Source organism: Cervus canadensis, chromosome 4 (assembly GCF_019320065.1).
Source record: "Cervus canadensis isolate Bull #8, Minnesota chromosome 4, ASM1932006v1, whole genome shotgun sequence".
Lineage (NCBI taxonomy): Eukaryota > Metazoa > Chordata > Mammalia > Artiodactyla > Cervidae > Cervus > Cervus canadensis.
In genome coordinates, this window is record NC_057389.1 from 75,011,929 (window position 1) to 75,028,941 (window position 17,013).

General features: G+C 37.6%; 1 protein-coding gene across 2 annotated transcripts in view; it reads left to right on the forward strand.

The window, feature by feature from the left end:
* The window catches only part of LOC122440076 (protein FAM170A-like), a 32,042-nt gene extending 18,133 nt beyond the window's left edge, over positions 1-13,909 (forward strand). For both annotated transcript variants that reach the window (XM_043465880.1, XM_043465879.1), the window contains exon 3: positions 13,714-13,909. The gene's annotated coding sequence lies outside the window, so the exon portion shown is untranslated. The remainder of the gene's footprint in view (positions 1-13,713) is intronic.
* The last annotated feature ends 3,104 nt before the right edge of the window (positions 13,910-17,013 follow it).

Below are 17,013 nucleotides of genomic sequence, written 5' to 3' on the forward strand. Positions count from 1 at the left end.
TTTGAATGGAATGTTCTGAAGTTATCAGTGATATCCATCTTATCTAATGTTTCATTTAAGACTTCTGTTTCCTTTCTAATTTTCTGTTTTGATAATCTTTCCATTGGTGTGAGTGGGGTGTTAAAGTCTCCTAGTATTATTGTGTTACTGTCAATTTCTCCTTTTATGTCTCAGCGTTTGTCTTGTGTTTTGAGGTGCTCCTCTGTTGGGTGCACAGAAATTTACAATTGTTATGTCTTCATCTTGGATTGATCCCTTGATCATTATGTAGTGTCCTTCCTTATCTCTTGTAACCTTCTTTATTTTAAGGTCTATTTTGCCTGTTATGAGGATTGCTACTTCAGCTTTCTTTTGCTTCCCATTTGCATGGAATATATTTTTCCATCCTCTCACTTTCAGTCTATATGTGTCTTTAGATCTGAAGTGCATTTCTTGTAGGCAGCATATATATGAATCTTGTTTTTGTATCCATACACCGGTCTCTATTTTTTAGTTGGAGTATTTAATCTATTTATATTTAAAGTAATTATTGATATATATGTTCCTGTTGCCGTTTTCTTAATTGTTTGGGGTTGATTTTGTAGATCTTTTTTCTTCTCTTGTATTTCTTGACTATAGAAGTCCATTTAATATTTGTTGTAAAGCTGGTTTGGTGGTACTGAATTCTAATTTTTGCTTCTCTGAAAAGCTTTTCATTTTTCCATCAATTTTGAATGAGATCCTTGCTGAGTACAGTAATCTTGGTTGTAGAGATTTCCCTTTCAGTACTTTAAATATATCCTGCCATTCCCTTCTGGTCTGCAGAGTATCTGCTGAAAGATCAGCTGTTAAGTTATGGGGTTTCCCTTGTATGTTACTTGTTGCTTCTCCCTTGCTGCTTTTAATGTTCTTTCTTTGTATTTAGTTTTTGTTAGTTTGATTAGTATGTGTCTTGGCATGTTTCTCTTTGGGATTATCCTATATGCCTCTTGGATTTGATGCACTATTTCCTTTTCTATGTCAGGGGAATTTTCAAGTATAATCTCTACAAAAATTTTCTCATACCCTTTCTTTTTCTTTTATCCTTCTGGGACCACTATAATTCAAATGTTGGTGTGTTTGATACTGTCCCAGAGGTCTCTGAGACTATCCTCCATTCTTTTCATTCTTTTTTCTTTATTCTGCTCTTCAGCAGTTATTTCCACCATTTTATCTTCCAGCTTACTGATTCATTCTTCTGCTCCAGATATTCTGTTATTGATTCCATCTAGAGTATTTTTAATTTCAGTAATTGTGTTGTTTGTCTCTGCATGTTTATTCTTTAATTCTTCTAGGTCTTTGTTAATTGGTTCTTGCATTTTCTCCATTTTGATTACAAGGTTTTTGATCATCTTTACTATCACTATTCTGAATTCTTTTGCAGGTAGTTTGCCTATTGCCTCTTCATTTATTTGGACTTCTAGTTTCTTCCTTCATTTGTGCAATATTTCTCTGCCTTTTCATTATTATTTATTTTAACATACTATATATGAGGTCTCCTTCTCCCAGGCTTCATGGTTGAATTCTTTCTTCCTTTTGGTTTCTGCCCTCTAAAGTTGGTCCAGCAGTTTGCGTAAGCTCCTTATAGGGTGATATTTGTGCTGAGTTTTTGTTGGTTTGTTTGTTTGTTTTTCCTCTGATGGGCAAGGCTGAGTGAGGTGGTAATCATGTCTGCTAATGATTGGGTTTGTATTTTTGTTTCCTTTGTTGTTTAGGTGAGGCATCCTGAACAGGGTGCTATTGATGATTGGATGATGCCAGGTCTTGTTTTCCAGTGGTTTCCATTATGTGAGTTCTCACTATTTGATACCCTCTAGGGTTAGTTCTCTTGTAGTATAGGATCTTGGAGTCAGTGCTCCCACCCCAAAGACTCAGGACTTGATCTGTGGTCAGGAACAAAGATTCCACAAGTGGTTTGTTATGGCATTAAGTAAGATTAAAACAAATATCCAAAAACGAGAAACCAAAGATGAACCTCAGACAAATGGCAGTTAGAAAATCAGGCAAATAATAATTAAAATAATGGAATATACACATTTACATATAACACCCACGAGACAAGTCAAAACAGTCCAACAAAAATAAAGTACAATAAATTGACCCAGCGAACAAAAAAGTCAAAAATTATATTTACCAGTTAAGAACTAAACTAACTAAAGCACAAAGTGGAAAACAAATCTAAAGCAAGGTGCCAAGAGGGGATTAAAGTAACAAAAACAAAACTAAGAAATATGTTGAGAGGAGAGGTAAGAAAAGAAAGAAAGATTAGTTATGCAAAGTTAAAGGTAGATGAAGATTTATATATATATTAAACATTAACTGCAAGGGGAAGAGAGCAGTAGGAAAGGCAAACAAAGGAATAAATGTAGAAAAATATAATAGGTTTTAAAAAATTAAAAGTTAAAATTATAAAAATGTAAAGAAAAAAAAATGGAAAAATAAAGAAAAAAGCAAAAAAAAAAAAAGGAAAATTCCACAGAACTACAAAAGCCCAACATAGATGCAAAGGTTTATAACAACAATAAAAAGTGTGACTGAATATACACATATACATAGCACCCATAAGCAAAATCAAAACACCCCAACAAAAGTAAAATACAGTAGATTGACCTGGTGAACAAAGGAAACCAAAAATTATATCTACCAGAACAAAACTAACTGAAGGACAAACTGGAAAACAAAATTAAAGCAAGGTGCCAATTGGGGAATAAAGCAATGAAAATAAAACTAACAAATATGTTGAGAGGATGGGAAATAAAAAAAAGAAAGAAAGAATAGATATGCAAAGTTAAATAGAGGTAGATGAATAAGATTTATATACATTAAAGATTAAGTGCAAGGGGAAAAGAACAGTAGGAAAGGCAAACAAAGAAATAAATGTAGAAAAAATATACTAGGTTTTAAAAAATTAAAATTATAAAAAGAGAAAGGGAAAAAAATGAAAGAAGAAAGAGAAAAGAATAAATAAAGGGAAACTCCATAAAACTGAAATGGCCCAAGTTAGAGGCAGAGGTCTGTAACAACAATTAAAAGTGTGACTGAATATATACATATACACCCCTAAGCAAAATCAAAACAGCCCAACAAAAATGAAGTACAGTAGATTGACCCAGTGAACAAAGGGAACCAAAAATTATATCTACCAGAACAAAACTAACTAAAGCACAAACTGGAAAACAAAACTAAAGCAAGGTACCAATTGGGGAATAAAACAATGAAAATAAAACTAACAAATATGTTGAGAGGAAGGGAAATAAAGAAAAGAAAGAAAGAGTAGATATGCAAAGTTAAATAGAGGTAGATAAAGAAGATTTATATATATATTAAAAGTTAACTGCAAGGGGAAAAGAACAGTAGGAAAAGCAAACAAAGGAATAAATATAGAAATAATAATAATAGGTTTAAAAGATTAAAAATTAAAAAAGATAAAAACTAAAAACTGCAGAAAGCATAGAGGCAGAAGTTTTTAGTAACAATAAAAAATGATTGAGGAAAAAAAGATACCAAAAAAAGCTCAAAAGCTTAATTGAATTTCATAGTGCCAATAAAACTGACAACTACAACAGAGGAGGGATAAAAAGGGGAAAAAAAGAAAAAAAATCCAAAAATATCTATAGAACAAGTCAAAACATAAAAATAGTAAATGTTTCTCTCGAGTCACTGCTGTCAGAGTCCTTTCTCTCGCTGGGAGTCACAGTCCACCCCACCTCCCTGGGATGCCTTCCTTCACTGTGCTGGTCTCTGGACCTGCTGTGGGGGCAGCTCAGATTATAACCTGGTTCTACTCCTGTCTGTTCCTGCCTCCAGTGTCCACAGCTATCAGAACTAGTGTGTTTTCTTTTGCGGGAGCTCTCAATGACCTTTATATATTCCACAGACACAGAGTCTGCCTAGATGATCGTGTGGATTTAATCTGCAGCTTGTGCAGCTGGTGGGAGGGTGTGGGTCTTCTTCCTTAGCCACACCGCCCCTGGGTTTCAATTGTGGTTTTATTTCCACCTCTGCATGTGGGTCGTCCACTGGGGTTTGCTCCTGAGGCTGCTCTGGAGGCCTTGGGTCTGCCCCTGTGAGGGCCGGGTGTGGAGGTGGTGCAGCCATTTGGGTCGCAGGGGTTCTGGCAGCACCAGGTTCTCAGGGGAGTTGATGGCTAGGGCAGCAGGAAATATAGTGCTCTTGAAGGGGATGGCAACCAGTATTGGCCAATACGCTCCAGTATTCTTGCCTGGAGAACCCCCTTCCTGACAGAGAAGCCTGGCAGGCCACAGTCTATAGGGTTGCAAAGAGTTGGACACTACTGAAGCGACCCTGCACGCATAGGTGCAGGACTTTTTTTGCCTGTGGCAGCTCTGCCCCAGTGTGAGTTGAGCAGGAAGGTGGCTCAGCTGCTTGGCCTGCAGGGACCCTGGTGGCGTCAAGTGTACAAGGGACATGGACTGCCTCGGTTGCAGACGTTGTGGCCCTATCAGAGTCTTTTTTCGAGCCTCTTGTAACTGGCGATCAGAAGGCCTCTTTGGCCAGCCTTTCTCCATAGCTCCACCCATTCAGGCACTTAGAGGGCTGCCTTGCCTGGGGTCCTTCTCTGTTGTTCTGTGTATAAGGCATATAGAGGGCACCCCCCACCCCCGTTCTCCTGGCTGGGATCCTACTCTGTAGATGGGCACGTCAGGCACTTAAACAGGCACCTTGGGTGGGGTCCTACTCTGTAGTTCAATGTGTCAGGCATTTGATGGGCCAGCCTCTCTATTTTTCATCTGCCCATGCTGGCATGTGCGGAGAGAGAGGCTATGGATGGCTCCACCCCATACACGTGACTGGGCCGTATCACCTTGCTTCCATGGCTGCCTGGCTTTCCTCCACAGGCATTTCCCACCACAGTCTCCTCCCTCACATCCCTTCCATCCATCTCTCTGCAGTCAACAGCAGCTCTTGCCCGAGGATTGCTCCACAGTCCCTAAACTCTAGCTCCTAGCCACTGTGCTGTCTGGGGTATGTATGCTGCGGCAAGGGCTGTCTGATCCTCATTCCATTTTGGCTGCCACAGATGAGCTGTTTTACTCTCAGCCACAAATGTTTCTCCTCTGACTCAGGCAATTGCCTCAATGTGGCATTTGGACCCTGCTTCAATTCACCCACCCCTTGAGGGCAGGTCCAGTTCTACTAACACTCCTGTTTTTCCCCCAGCTCCTTGGTCCTACCAAGTTTTGTGTGGGTCTATATATTCTTTTCCGCTAGTCAGGTACTCCTGTCCGCTCTCAGCTGTTGTTCTGCATGCACTTCTGTGTCTGCAGGTGTATTCCTGATGTATCCATGGAGAGAGATGTACTCCATGTCTACCTACTCCTCCACCATCGTATCCTTCACTGTAATGTTTAATTGTACTTTTTAAATAGAAGTGGTGGTTCAGAAGGTAAAGAATTCCACTATGTGTGTTTATGTGTGTGTGTATACATACATAGCTATATATAGCTATGTCATTTTTTGATGAGATACATTGGCTAACATGATTCATGATTCACAGATTGTAAAGTTAGAAAAGGATAGTAGATTTATTACTTTTTCAGGAAAAAATAAAACTAGTTTTAAAGAGCATAGAAAGTAGAAGAAAATACAGAGTAACACTATATCCTATTTTTCCTCTGCTTTTTCCAGATAAGTTTAATGATTGGTTATATTTTAGCGCCATTCATTTTATAGTTATCTATGGAGCTATTGATTTTATAATGGGGATTTTACCTTTAAATCATTTGAGCCTTTATCAAGAAGCTTGGAGGTAATCTATGGTAAACAATTGGGCTCAGAAAATTCTTATACAGAATGCTCCTAAGACCTCTGACCTCTATTTGTGCCACAATGAGGTCATTCCTTTGTTTTCTGCCAAGCATTCCTAGTGTTTGCTCCCACATTTCTTCTGTTAATGTGAATTGCACCCCACATTCTGACTTGAAGCATCATTCTGCTTTTGATTGTGTCACCATGTTGCCATGTTCTTCTGCTCTTCTCTAGTAGTGTGATGATTTTTTCTTTTCTCTATGGCAGAAGTTCTTCAACTTAGGCACTATTAAAACTTTGGATCAAATAATTCTGGCTGCAGTTGGGAGGGGGGGGCTGTCTTGTTCATTGTAGGATGTTTAGTAGTGTTACTGGCCTCCAAATACTACATGCAGATAATCTTCCCCTTTCTTCTCTGCCCTAGTTACAACAATCAAAAATATCTCTAGATGTTGCCAAATGTCTGTGCCCTATAGAACACCATTCTGTCCTATGGTGTTCCTGATTATTCATCCTTTGCGAGAAGAACTTATCATTTAGTTTTCTTTCTTCAGCTCCTTTTTCTACAACAGTATCTCACAACACCCAGATATTGGCAAGGATGTTTTCTCCCAAGATGGCTAGGTTTCAAGTATGTAGAAACCACCTAAAAATACTGAGTTGGATAATTCTTCCTCAAGTGACTATACATTTTTTCTAGGGGCTGCAAAGGCATTCAAATGGATGACCATGCTACTTTCATAAAACAGTAAATGTAGTTACTCTTACAAATCACCTCAAGTTCTAAGCCATCTTTTCAGATAGAAACCTTATCAGTATCTTTTTTAAAATGTTTAAAAGACTTCATTTTTAGAGTAGTTTTATATTTACAACATAATTGAGTGGAAGATACAGTGTTTTCTCATATACACCCTCCCCCTACCATGCATATCCTCTAGTCTTATCAACAGCAGCCGCCAGAGAGGTCTGTGTGTATATTTATATATATATATATTTATTTTCAACAAGATGAGCCTACATTGGCACAGTATAACTACCTAGTGGCTCAGATGGTAAAGAATCTGCCTGCAATGCAGGAGACCTGGGTTTGATCCTTGGGTTGGGAAGATCCCCTGGAGGAGGGCATGGCAACGCACTTCAGTATTCTTGCCTGGAGAGTCAGCATGGACAGAGGAGCCTGGTGGGCTACAGTCCATGGGGGTATGAAGAGTCAGACATGACTGAATGACTGAGAACAGTCCACAGTTTACCCTAGCATCCACTGTTGGCTTCCCCTGTGGCTCAGCGGTAAAGACTCTGCCTGCAATGCAGGAGACACAGGTGACTCGGGTTCGACCCCTTGGTCAAAAAGATCCCTTGGAGGAGGGTATAGCAACCCACTCCAGTATTCTTGGGCTTTCCAGGTGGTGCTAGTGCTAAAGGATCAGCCTGCCAATGCAGGAGACACAGGTGACTTGGGTTCGATTCCTAGGTCAGGAAGATTCCTTGGAGTTGGAAATGACAACCCACTCCCATATTCTTGCCTAGAGAATTCCATGGACAGAGAAGCCTATCAGGCTACAGTCCATGAGATTGTAAAGAGTCAGACATGACTGCACACTCACACACATTCATTGTTGGTATTGTACATTCTGTGGATTTATTCAAATGTATTATGATGTATACTCATCATTATACTATCATACAGAGTCTTTTTACAGTCTTCTGCCTATTCATCTACACATACACCCTGACCCTGGCAACCACTGATCTTTTAATTGCAACTATATTTTACCCTTTTCCAGAAATTCATATAGTTGGAATCATGCAGTATGTAGCCTTTTCTTTCTCTTATAGAATACTCCATGTCTTTTTATGGCTTAATAGCTCATTCCTTTTTAGTGATGAATAATATTCCATTGTCCAGATGAACCAAGGTTTCTCTGTTCACCTACTGCAGGATATCTGGTGTGTCCTTTGGCAAGTACAAAAGCAGCATCCTTTAAAATATATAGATTCTGCTATTATCTTGCCTTATTTTATAGGCCAAAGATTGTTTATATGCTGTATGTTTTGGCTTGGACTATATTTATTGTCAGAGCAGTTATATGTCTTATGATTTCAGAATAGTCCTCAAAGCCCTGTTTAAAACATAGTCCACTTCTAGAGTTGGGAGATTTTAACTGCTGCAGGCTACAATACATGTAAAAGTTGGAATACCAGCACTTTATACTTGCTAGGGTAGAGAGGCAGTCATTAACAGGGCCTAAATATACTGGAGACAGCCCTGACATTTATAGTGTTTTGAACTGCCATATGACCCAACAATCCCACTCCTGGACATACACACCGAGGAAACCAGATCTGAAAGAGACACGTGCACCCCAATGTTCATCTCAGCACTGTTTATAATAGCCAGGACACGGAAGCAACCTAGATGCCCATCAGCAGACAAATGGATAAGGAAGCTGTGGTACATATACACCATGGAATATTACTCAGTCATTAAAGAGAACTCATTTGAATCAGTTCTAATGATATGGATGAAACTGGAGCCCATTATACAGAGTGAAGTAAGCCAGAAAGATAAATACCAATACAGTATACTAACGCATATATATGGAATTTAGAAAGATGGTAACGATAACCCTAATGAAAAACAGAAAAAGAAACACAGATGTACAGAACAGACTTTTGGACTCTATAGGAGAAGGCGAGGGTGGGATGTTTCGAGAGAACAGCATCAAAACATGTGTACTATCTAGGGTGAAACAGATCACCAGCCCAGGCTGGATGCATGAGACAAGTGCTCGGGCCTGGTGCACTGGGAAGACCCAGAGGGATGGGGTGGGGAGGGAGGCGGGAGGGGGGATCGGGATGGGGAACACATGTAAATCCATGGCTGATTCATGTCAATGTATGGCCAGAAACCACTACAATATTGTAAAGTAATTAGCCTCCAACTAATAAAAATAAATGAAAAAATAAAGAAAAGACTTACAGAGAGAGTGTTTAAAATGAAGTCGTGTCACATTCTGGGCTTTTACATAGATGATAGATAGATAGACAGATATCAAAATACTATCCCTTAGGGTAATATCTTAAGTGCTCTGAAGAAATGAGGTAAAGCACCAAAACACATTACACATGGAATACTTACCATCCCAGTTTTAACAGTGTGATTTTCAAGTAAATCCTAGCTTTATTTGGATATAAATTTTTGGATATAAGTCAAGAAGTTAGCAATGTGAAAATTATCACCTTGTAAATATCAAGAGTAACAGTAAAATGTCTGGCAAAATATTAAATATAACCTCAATTTTTTGAATTAATATTTATTCTAGCCTATATTAAAAAACTCAATATGTGAAAAATGGTCTTTAAAAAATTGGGTCTGACCAATATAAAAAAATTTCCTTTGAAGAAAAGATACTATTTTTTTGAAAGGTCTGTTTTGGTTATATCATGACTAATAAATTTAAATTTCAGTTCAGTTCAGTCGCTCAGTCATATCCAACTCTTTGTGACCCCATGAATCGCAGCACGCCAGGCCTCCCTGTCCATCACCAACTCCCAGAGTCCACCCAAACCCATGTCCATTGTGTCGGTGATGCCATCCAACCATCTCATCCTCTGTCATCCCCTTCTCCTCCTGCCCTCAATCTTTCCCAGCATCAGGGTCTTTTCCAATGAGTCAGCTCTTTGCATCAGGTGGCCAAAGTATTGGAGTTTCAGCTTCAGCATCAGTCCTTCCAATGAACAACCAGGACTGATCTCCTTTAGGACGGACTGGTTGGATCTCCTTGCAGTCCAAGGAACTCTCAAGAGTCTTCTCCAACACCACAGTTCAAAAGCATCAATTCTTCAGCACTCAGCTTTCTTTATAGTCCAACTCTCACATCCATACATGACTACTAGAAAAACCATAACCTTGACTAGATGGACCTTTGTTGGCAAAGTAATGTCTCTGCTTTTCAATATGTTGTCTAGGTGAGTCAGAACTTTCCTTCCAAGGGGTAAATGTCTTTTAATTTCATGGCTGCAGTCACCATCTGCAGTGATTTTGGAGCCCAAAAAATAAAATCAGCCACTGTTTCCACTGTTTCCCCATCTATTTGCCATTAAGTGATGGGACTGGATGCCATGATCTTAGTTTTCTGAACCTTGAGCTTTAAGCCAACTCTTTCACTCTCCTCTTTCACTTTCATCAAGAGGCTCTTTAGTTCTTCTTCACTTTCTGCCATAAGGGTGGTGTCATCTACATATGTGAGGTTATTGTTGTTTCTCCCGGCAATCTTGATTGCAGCTTGTATTTCCTCCAGTCTAGCATTTCTCATGATGTACTCTGCATATAAGTTAAATAAAGGGTGACAATATACAGCCTTGATGTATTCCTTTTCCTATTTGGAACCAGTCTGTTGTTCCATGTCCAGTTCTAACTGTTGCTTCCTGACCTGCATGCAGGTTTATCAAAAGGCAAGTCAGATGATCTGGTATTCCTGTCGCTTTCACAATTTTCCACAGCTTATTGTGATCCACACAGTCAAAGGCTTTGACATAGTCAATAAAGTAGAAATAGATGTTTTTCTGGAACTCTCTTGCTTTTTCGATGATCCAGCAGATGTTGGCAATTTGATCTCTGGTTCCTCTGCCTTTTCTAAATCCAGCTTGAACATCTGGAAGTTCATAGTTCACATATTGCTTAAAGCCTGGCTTGGAGAATTTTGAGCATTACTTATTTGCATGTGAGATGAGTGCAATTTGTGCAGGAGTTTGAGAATTCTTTGGGATTGGAATGAAAATTGACCTTTTCCAGTCCTGTGGCCACTGCTGAGTTTTCCCAATGTGCTGGCACATTGAGTGCAGGAGTTTCACAGCATCATCTTTCAGGATTTGAAATAGCTCAACTGGAATTCCATCACCTCCACTAGCTTTGTTCATAGTGATGCTTCCTAAGGTCCACTTGACTTCACATTTCAGGATGTCAGACTCTAGGTGAGTGTGAGTGACCACACCATCGTGATTATCTGGGTCATGAAGATCTTTTTTTATATAGTTCTTCTGTGTATTCTTGCCACCTCTTCTTAATATCTTCTGCTTCTGTTAGGTCCATACAATTTCTGTCTTTTATTGAGACCATCTTTGCATGAAATGTTCCCTAAACAAAGTGGGCTACCACTAAAAGAGAAAAAAATTGAGATCTCAAAAGTTTACAATTTGGTGGCAGATGTAAAACATTCAATGAAATATCAGTATAAATATACCTTAGAAAAAATTTTTAATTAAAAAAATAAAGAAATTATTGAGCTGAAAGACTGATCTAATGAAATAATGAAACTTGAATTGGAAATTTTTGGGGACAAATTTCAAATAAAGAGAGTAAAACAATAAAAGGAACAAAAGTGTTAAAGAAATGATTAAAGAAAATGTTTTATAACTTAAGTAATACATATTGAGAGGATTCACACCAGCCAATAAGGAGTAACAAAAAACATCTTATGCAATATTGAAATGGGGCTTCCTAGAAGGCTCAGTGGTAAAGAAACCGCTTGCCAACACAGGTGACTCAGGGGACTTGATCCTTGGGTCAGGAAGACCCCCTGGAAAAGGAAACAGCAACCCACTCTGGTATCCTTACCTGAAAAATCCCATGGACAATGAGGCCTGGTGAGCTGTGAGACCTGGTGGGCTATGGTCTTTGAGGTTGCAAAGAGTTGGGCACAACTAAGAGACCAAGCACACATGATAATGAAAGTAACATTGTAGTTACATTCTGAACATATTTTCAGGAATCTTAAGAAATAATAGATCTTAAAAGCAAACATCAGAAAAGTATCTGAACAGTTTCAGAGTTTCTATTAGTATTACTAGATCCTAAGAAAAGCTCCTAGATCAACAGCTTTTAAAAAAAGGTATAAACCAGATAACACAAAGTAATTGTTAAAAAAGTCTATCTCAATTACAGGTATATTATTAAAGCATAATAATTGTTATTGTGATAAAATTGAAGTTTCCTTGTACAGTTTTAAGTATGTATTAACTTTTTCCTTTGCGCTAATACAAAGAAAAAAAAAATTCCATTTTCTTTTAATTATAGCAATGCAGGATTCAGACTCCTTTTTCTTTATTTCTACCTTTGTTCCTTACATCTGGTATGGATTAAACAACTCTAGGCCCCTGGTCTTTAACTGTGACTTGCTGAACAGAAATCTGATAGCTCATTCTTTGAATTCCTCAATTTTAGAAAGGAAAGAAAAATACCCAACTTCAACATTTTAGCAGGCTTTCCTCTGCTTTCTGCTAAAATGTTACAGTTTCCTGATTTTACATACATTAACTATCACATAGTTACACAACTGAGGTGGTCAGAGTACTAAAGTTACAGTCCTTCCTAGAGCAGGCATATAAAAATCAGAATATAAACAACTTTGTAAAGAAACGTGAAGCTCAGCTGGAGATAAAAGGAGTTGGGTTTATTACCTTTATATCTCAAGGAAAGTATATAATGGGTTTTAAAAATTCATTTCATCAGGTAATGTATCAGTTTTCCATAAATGTTGATGGTTATAATTCCTATATGTAATCTGTTTTTTCCTTGTGGAAATGAATCAAGTTTATAAAAATGAAAAGATTCTGCCTTGATAATGATGTGACATGGTTCATGAAACGAAACCGCTATTCTTTCAAGAATTTGGTTGAATACTGGAGCTGTTTTGGTAACACATTCTTGCTAAGTTGTTAGTCAAAACTTAGTGGAGAAGAGTCATTGCCACTCACACGTTTGTCTTGTGGCTTTTGGCAATGATGTCGGAAAATGAAGGTCGCCAGTGTGTTCTTGTTAATCATCCTTGTTATTTCTCCAGAAAATCTCCTCATAACCATTGTGGTTTCAGTTGGACTGTGGGTATCACAGTTTCCCAGGCTCTCACTCTTCACTAAGAATCTGAGGATTGGTGTTCACGCTCATTGTAGCTTCCTTGAGATAAATATGCAACAAGAAGTATTGAACCTAACCATTTTGTTACAATCAAGGACTTTTGCTGCTTTTGTAAAATTTGCCAATCCACTCATTTTATTGTGCATGTCTGTTTTCCAGATTTCTCTTTTCCTCATCTCATGTGGCAACATAATTTAGTTTCTCAAAAAACATTGAGCTTATCATCTATGCCGATTGAATCACAGAGCCCAAATGTGTAAAGAATTTAGTTCTACCTTAGGTTCTTCCACTTAGCTGAGTCACTGTGATCAGGTTTCCAGAACCTGTGATAGCTAGTAGAGTGTACAATGACAAGGCACTTATGAAACTTCTTGAGACTTGTCTGAAGAATAGACTGTTACTTATAGTTTTTGTGTTTTCTTTTTGCTTAACATTTTAATGCAGTGGAACAAATAGGAACATTCTTGGTTTTATCTTACACTAGAAATTTTGAATGTTATTTTTGACCCAGTACTTGAAGAGAAGCCTTTATAATAACTATGCTAATGCTTCTTGCTTTTATAAGATCACAAGCAAATGATAATATGACCAAGATAAGTTAGTCTTTGCACTTTTTAGGATTTAGAGATCTCATCTTTCCTATCAGTTCATTTTCCAGCAGACAACAATGCACTAAAAAGGGGGCAATTGGCATGCGTTTAATAAGGTATTTTTAAAAGATAACAGAAACCAAGGGGGAAGAATGAATAGGCCCAGGGCTAACAGTATGGGAAGTTAGGCTTGAAGGAGTCAGTGGGGAGAGCTATAGGATAGTTATACAGGGTTCCTAGCCTTTGGTAGAATAACACTAGTCACACTTGCGCTGACAACTAGCTACCTCAGCAGGAGGAGAGCCAGGGGACCAAGCACCCCAACAGCTCTCTCCTCCTACCCTTTGAATTCTAAGAATTCATTGTTTGTTCAAACATAACCAAATCTAAAGGGTAAAATATTTTTGTATTTGTTTGTAGAAAGCAACATCCTGAGTTTTGGAACAAGGTAAAGAAGACTGGAAGAGGGACATAAAGAGACAAATGGGAAATGACCAATACATCTGTGAATTGAAGCTTTTTAACCTGAAGATCTCAAAGTTCCTTTCTGCTTAGTAGTTCTGCCTGACTCTTACCTGTAGCTCTTTGCCACACCTCAAATATATGTATGCAATTTTATATGGTCTTATTGTATTTTATCAATTGCGATTTATCATTTCTATAATGCTTTACTTAGAGCATGTTTTATAATCCTTTTTGTTATTTGCAGTTTTTTTCACTGTTGATAGTATCATGACACAAAGAGGAATAATAGACTGTGAGATGCTGAGTGATAAAGAATCCTCCTGTAATTCAGGGGACCCAGGAGATGAGGGTTTGATCTTTGGATCAGGAAGATCCCCTGAGGAGGAAATGACAACGCATTCCAGAATACTTGCTTGAAAAATTCTATGGACAGAGGAGCCTGGCAATCTACAGTCCAAAAGGGGTCCCAAAGGATCAGAGATAACTAAGCATGCATGTACAAATGAGAGTGTCACACTAATATCTTGAATACTACACAAAACTAATCCAATAAGTTGAAATTTATGATTGTTCAAGTTTTTCTTTGTAATCAGAGAGTACACTAAGGATATGATTGATTCTCTGATAGAATTAAGAATTATGCCTTGTTATATTCTTTGTTTCTATAAATACATAGATTAAAGCAGGGAATAGGTTTAAATTCTGGGAATTTTTAGATGACATTTATTCATTTGTTTATAAAATATATAGTGCCACGGAACTGTACAACATGGAATGTCGAGAGAATAGATACTTTTATCCTATCACATATCTATCTATATCTATCTATCTATATCTATCACATATCTATCACAGATATGTCTCTGTGAGAAATGGCTATAATTCCAGTGATTTTCTAAACGATGACTAAAACTACTCACTATTACTGGCAACTTTGTCATGGAGCTTGTTTCTCTATATTACTGGGAAGGATAGAGTTGGAAAGTTGGAAATCATAGTTCAATGAAAAATTGTTTGGAAATGAATAAGGAACTATGTTTGAAATAGCAAGCACATATGAGCAATTATCAAAATCAGTGATATGCAGTGTATTAGTTTGCTCATATGTTCTTGCTCATATGTTCTCATAAAACACCACTGTGGTTTACAGGACAGAAATTTATTTTGTCACACTTCTGAAAATTAGAAGTTCATAAGTGCCACCAAATTCCATTTCTGAGATGGGCTCTCTTCCTGGTTTATATAATGCTGCCTTCTCATCATGTCCTCACATGGATATTTATTTACTGCATAGAGACTCATACATCCATACACACACAATGTTTTCTGGTGTCTCTTATAAGGACACTAAGTCTTTTGAGTCAGGACCCCACTATATGACCTCACGTAATGTTAGTTACTTCTCTAGAGGCCCTTCTCTAAATAGAGTCACACTCAGGCTGGGGATTCAGGGTTTCAACATATGAACTGGTGCTTTTTAAAATTAATTATATATTTTTTTTATTTTTATCATTTTATGTTAGAATATAGTTGATTAACAATACTGTGTTAGTTTCTGGTGTATAGTCAAGTGATTCAGCTCTACATGTACATGTATTGAGTCTTTTTCAAATTATTTTTCCCATTTAGGTTATTACAGAATAGAGTTCCCTGTGCTATACAGAAGGTCCTTGTTATCGCCTTTAAATACAGTAGTATGTGTATGTCAATTCCAAACTCCCAATTCATCCATCCTCTCAACATTTCCTCTTTGCTAAACTTAAGTTTGTTCTCTAAGCCTGTGAGTCTAGTTTTGCTTCATAAACAAGTTCATTTGTATCATTTTTTAAAGATTTAATATATAAGCAATATCACATGATATTTGTCTTTCTCTATCCAACTTACCTCACTTAGTATGATAATATCCAGCTCCATCCATGTTGTTGCAAATGGCATTATTTCATTCTTTTTAGAGGCTGAGTAATATTCCATTTTGTACATGTGCCACACCTTTATTCATTCATATGTTGATGGACATTTAGGTTGCATCCATGTCTTGACTATTGTAAACACCACTGCAGTGAACATTGGGTGCGTGTATCCTTTTGAATAATGGTTTTCTCTGAATATATGCCAAGGAGTGGAATTGCTGGATGATACAATAGTTCTGTGTTTAGTTTTTTTAAGGAGCCTCAACACTCTTCTCCATAGCGGCTGTACTGATTTACATCCCCACCAAGAGCGTAGGGAGGGTTCCCTTGTCTCCACACCCTCTCCAGCATTTATTTTATGTAGACTTTTTGATGGCTATACTGATTGGTGTGAGGTGATATCTCATTGTAGTTTTAATTTTCATTTCTCTCTTAATTAGTGATGTTGAGCATCTTTTCATGTGCCTCTTGGCCATTTGTATATCTTCTTCAGAGAAATGTCTATTTAGGTCCTCCATCCATTTTTTGAATTTTTTTTTTTTATATTGAGTTTCATGAGGTGTTTGTATATTTTAGAGATGAGTCTCTTATCAGTTGCTTCATTTGTAATTTTTTTCCCCCATTCTGTGGGTTGTCTTTTCATCTGTTTATGTTTGTTTGCTTTTGCTGTGCAGAAGCTTTTAAATTTAATCAGGCCCTATTTGTTTACTTTTATTTTTATTACCCTATAAGGTGGGTCAAAAAACTCTTGCTGTAGTTTATGTCAAAGTGTATTCTTCTATGCTTTCCTCTAAGAGTTTTCTAGTATCCAGTCTTACATTAGGTCTTTAATTCATTTTGAGTTTATTTTTGTGTATGGTGCTAGGAAGTGCTTTAATTTCATTATTTTAGACATAGCTATCCAGTTTTCCCAGTGAAATGGAAATCCGAGTTCTTGTTTGCTGAGCCAAAGAATGAACTTTGCAAACACACAAGCACTCATGGTAGCAGGCAAACAGGATTTATTTCAGAGAGAAAGTACAAAGCTTTCAGCATAGAGACTGAGAGGGAGTGAAGTTCCCTGAAAAGGCGGGACTTAGAGCAGTTTATATCCTTACTAGTATTGATGTTTACACTTTTGATTGGTTCTTACTTTTAACATATGTCATTTATAACCAATCTGCTTAAAGGTCACAATGTTTAAACTTCTCATCTTTATGACTTCTTTTGATCTCAGATTCTGTTTTCTTAGACATTAAGTCACCATCCCACAACCTTTTCTCATGATTCCCGGGACATTTTACAGTGGACCAGATGTATGGGCTAAAGATTAATGATCACCAGTTGCTTCTCCCTCAGGCATATG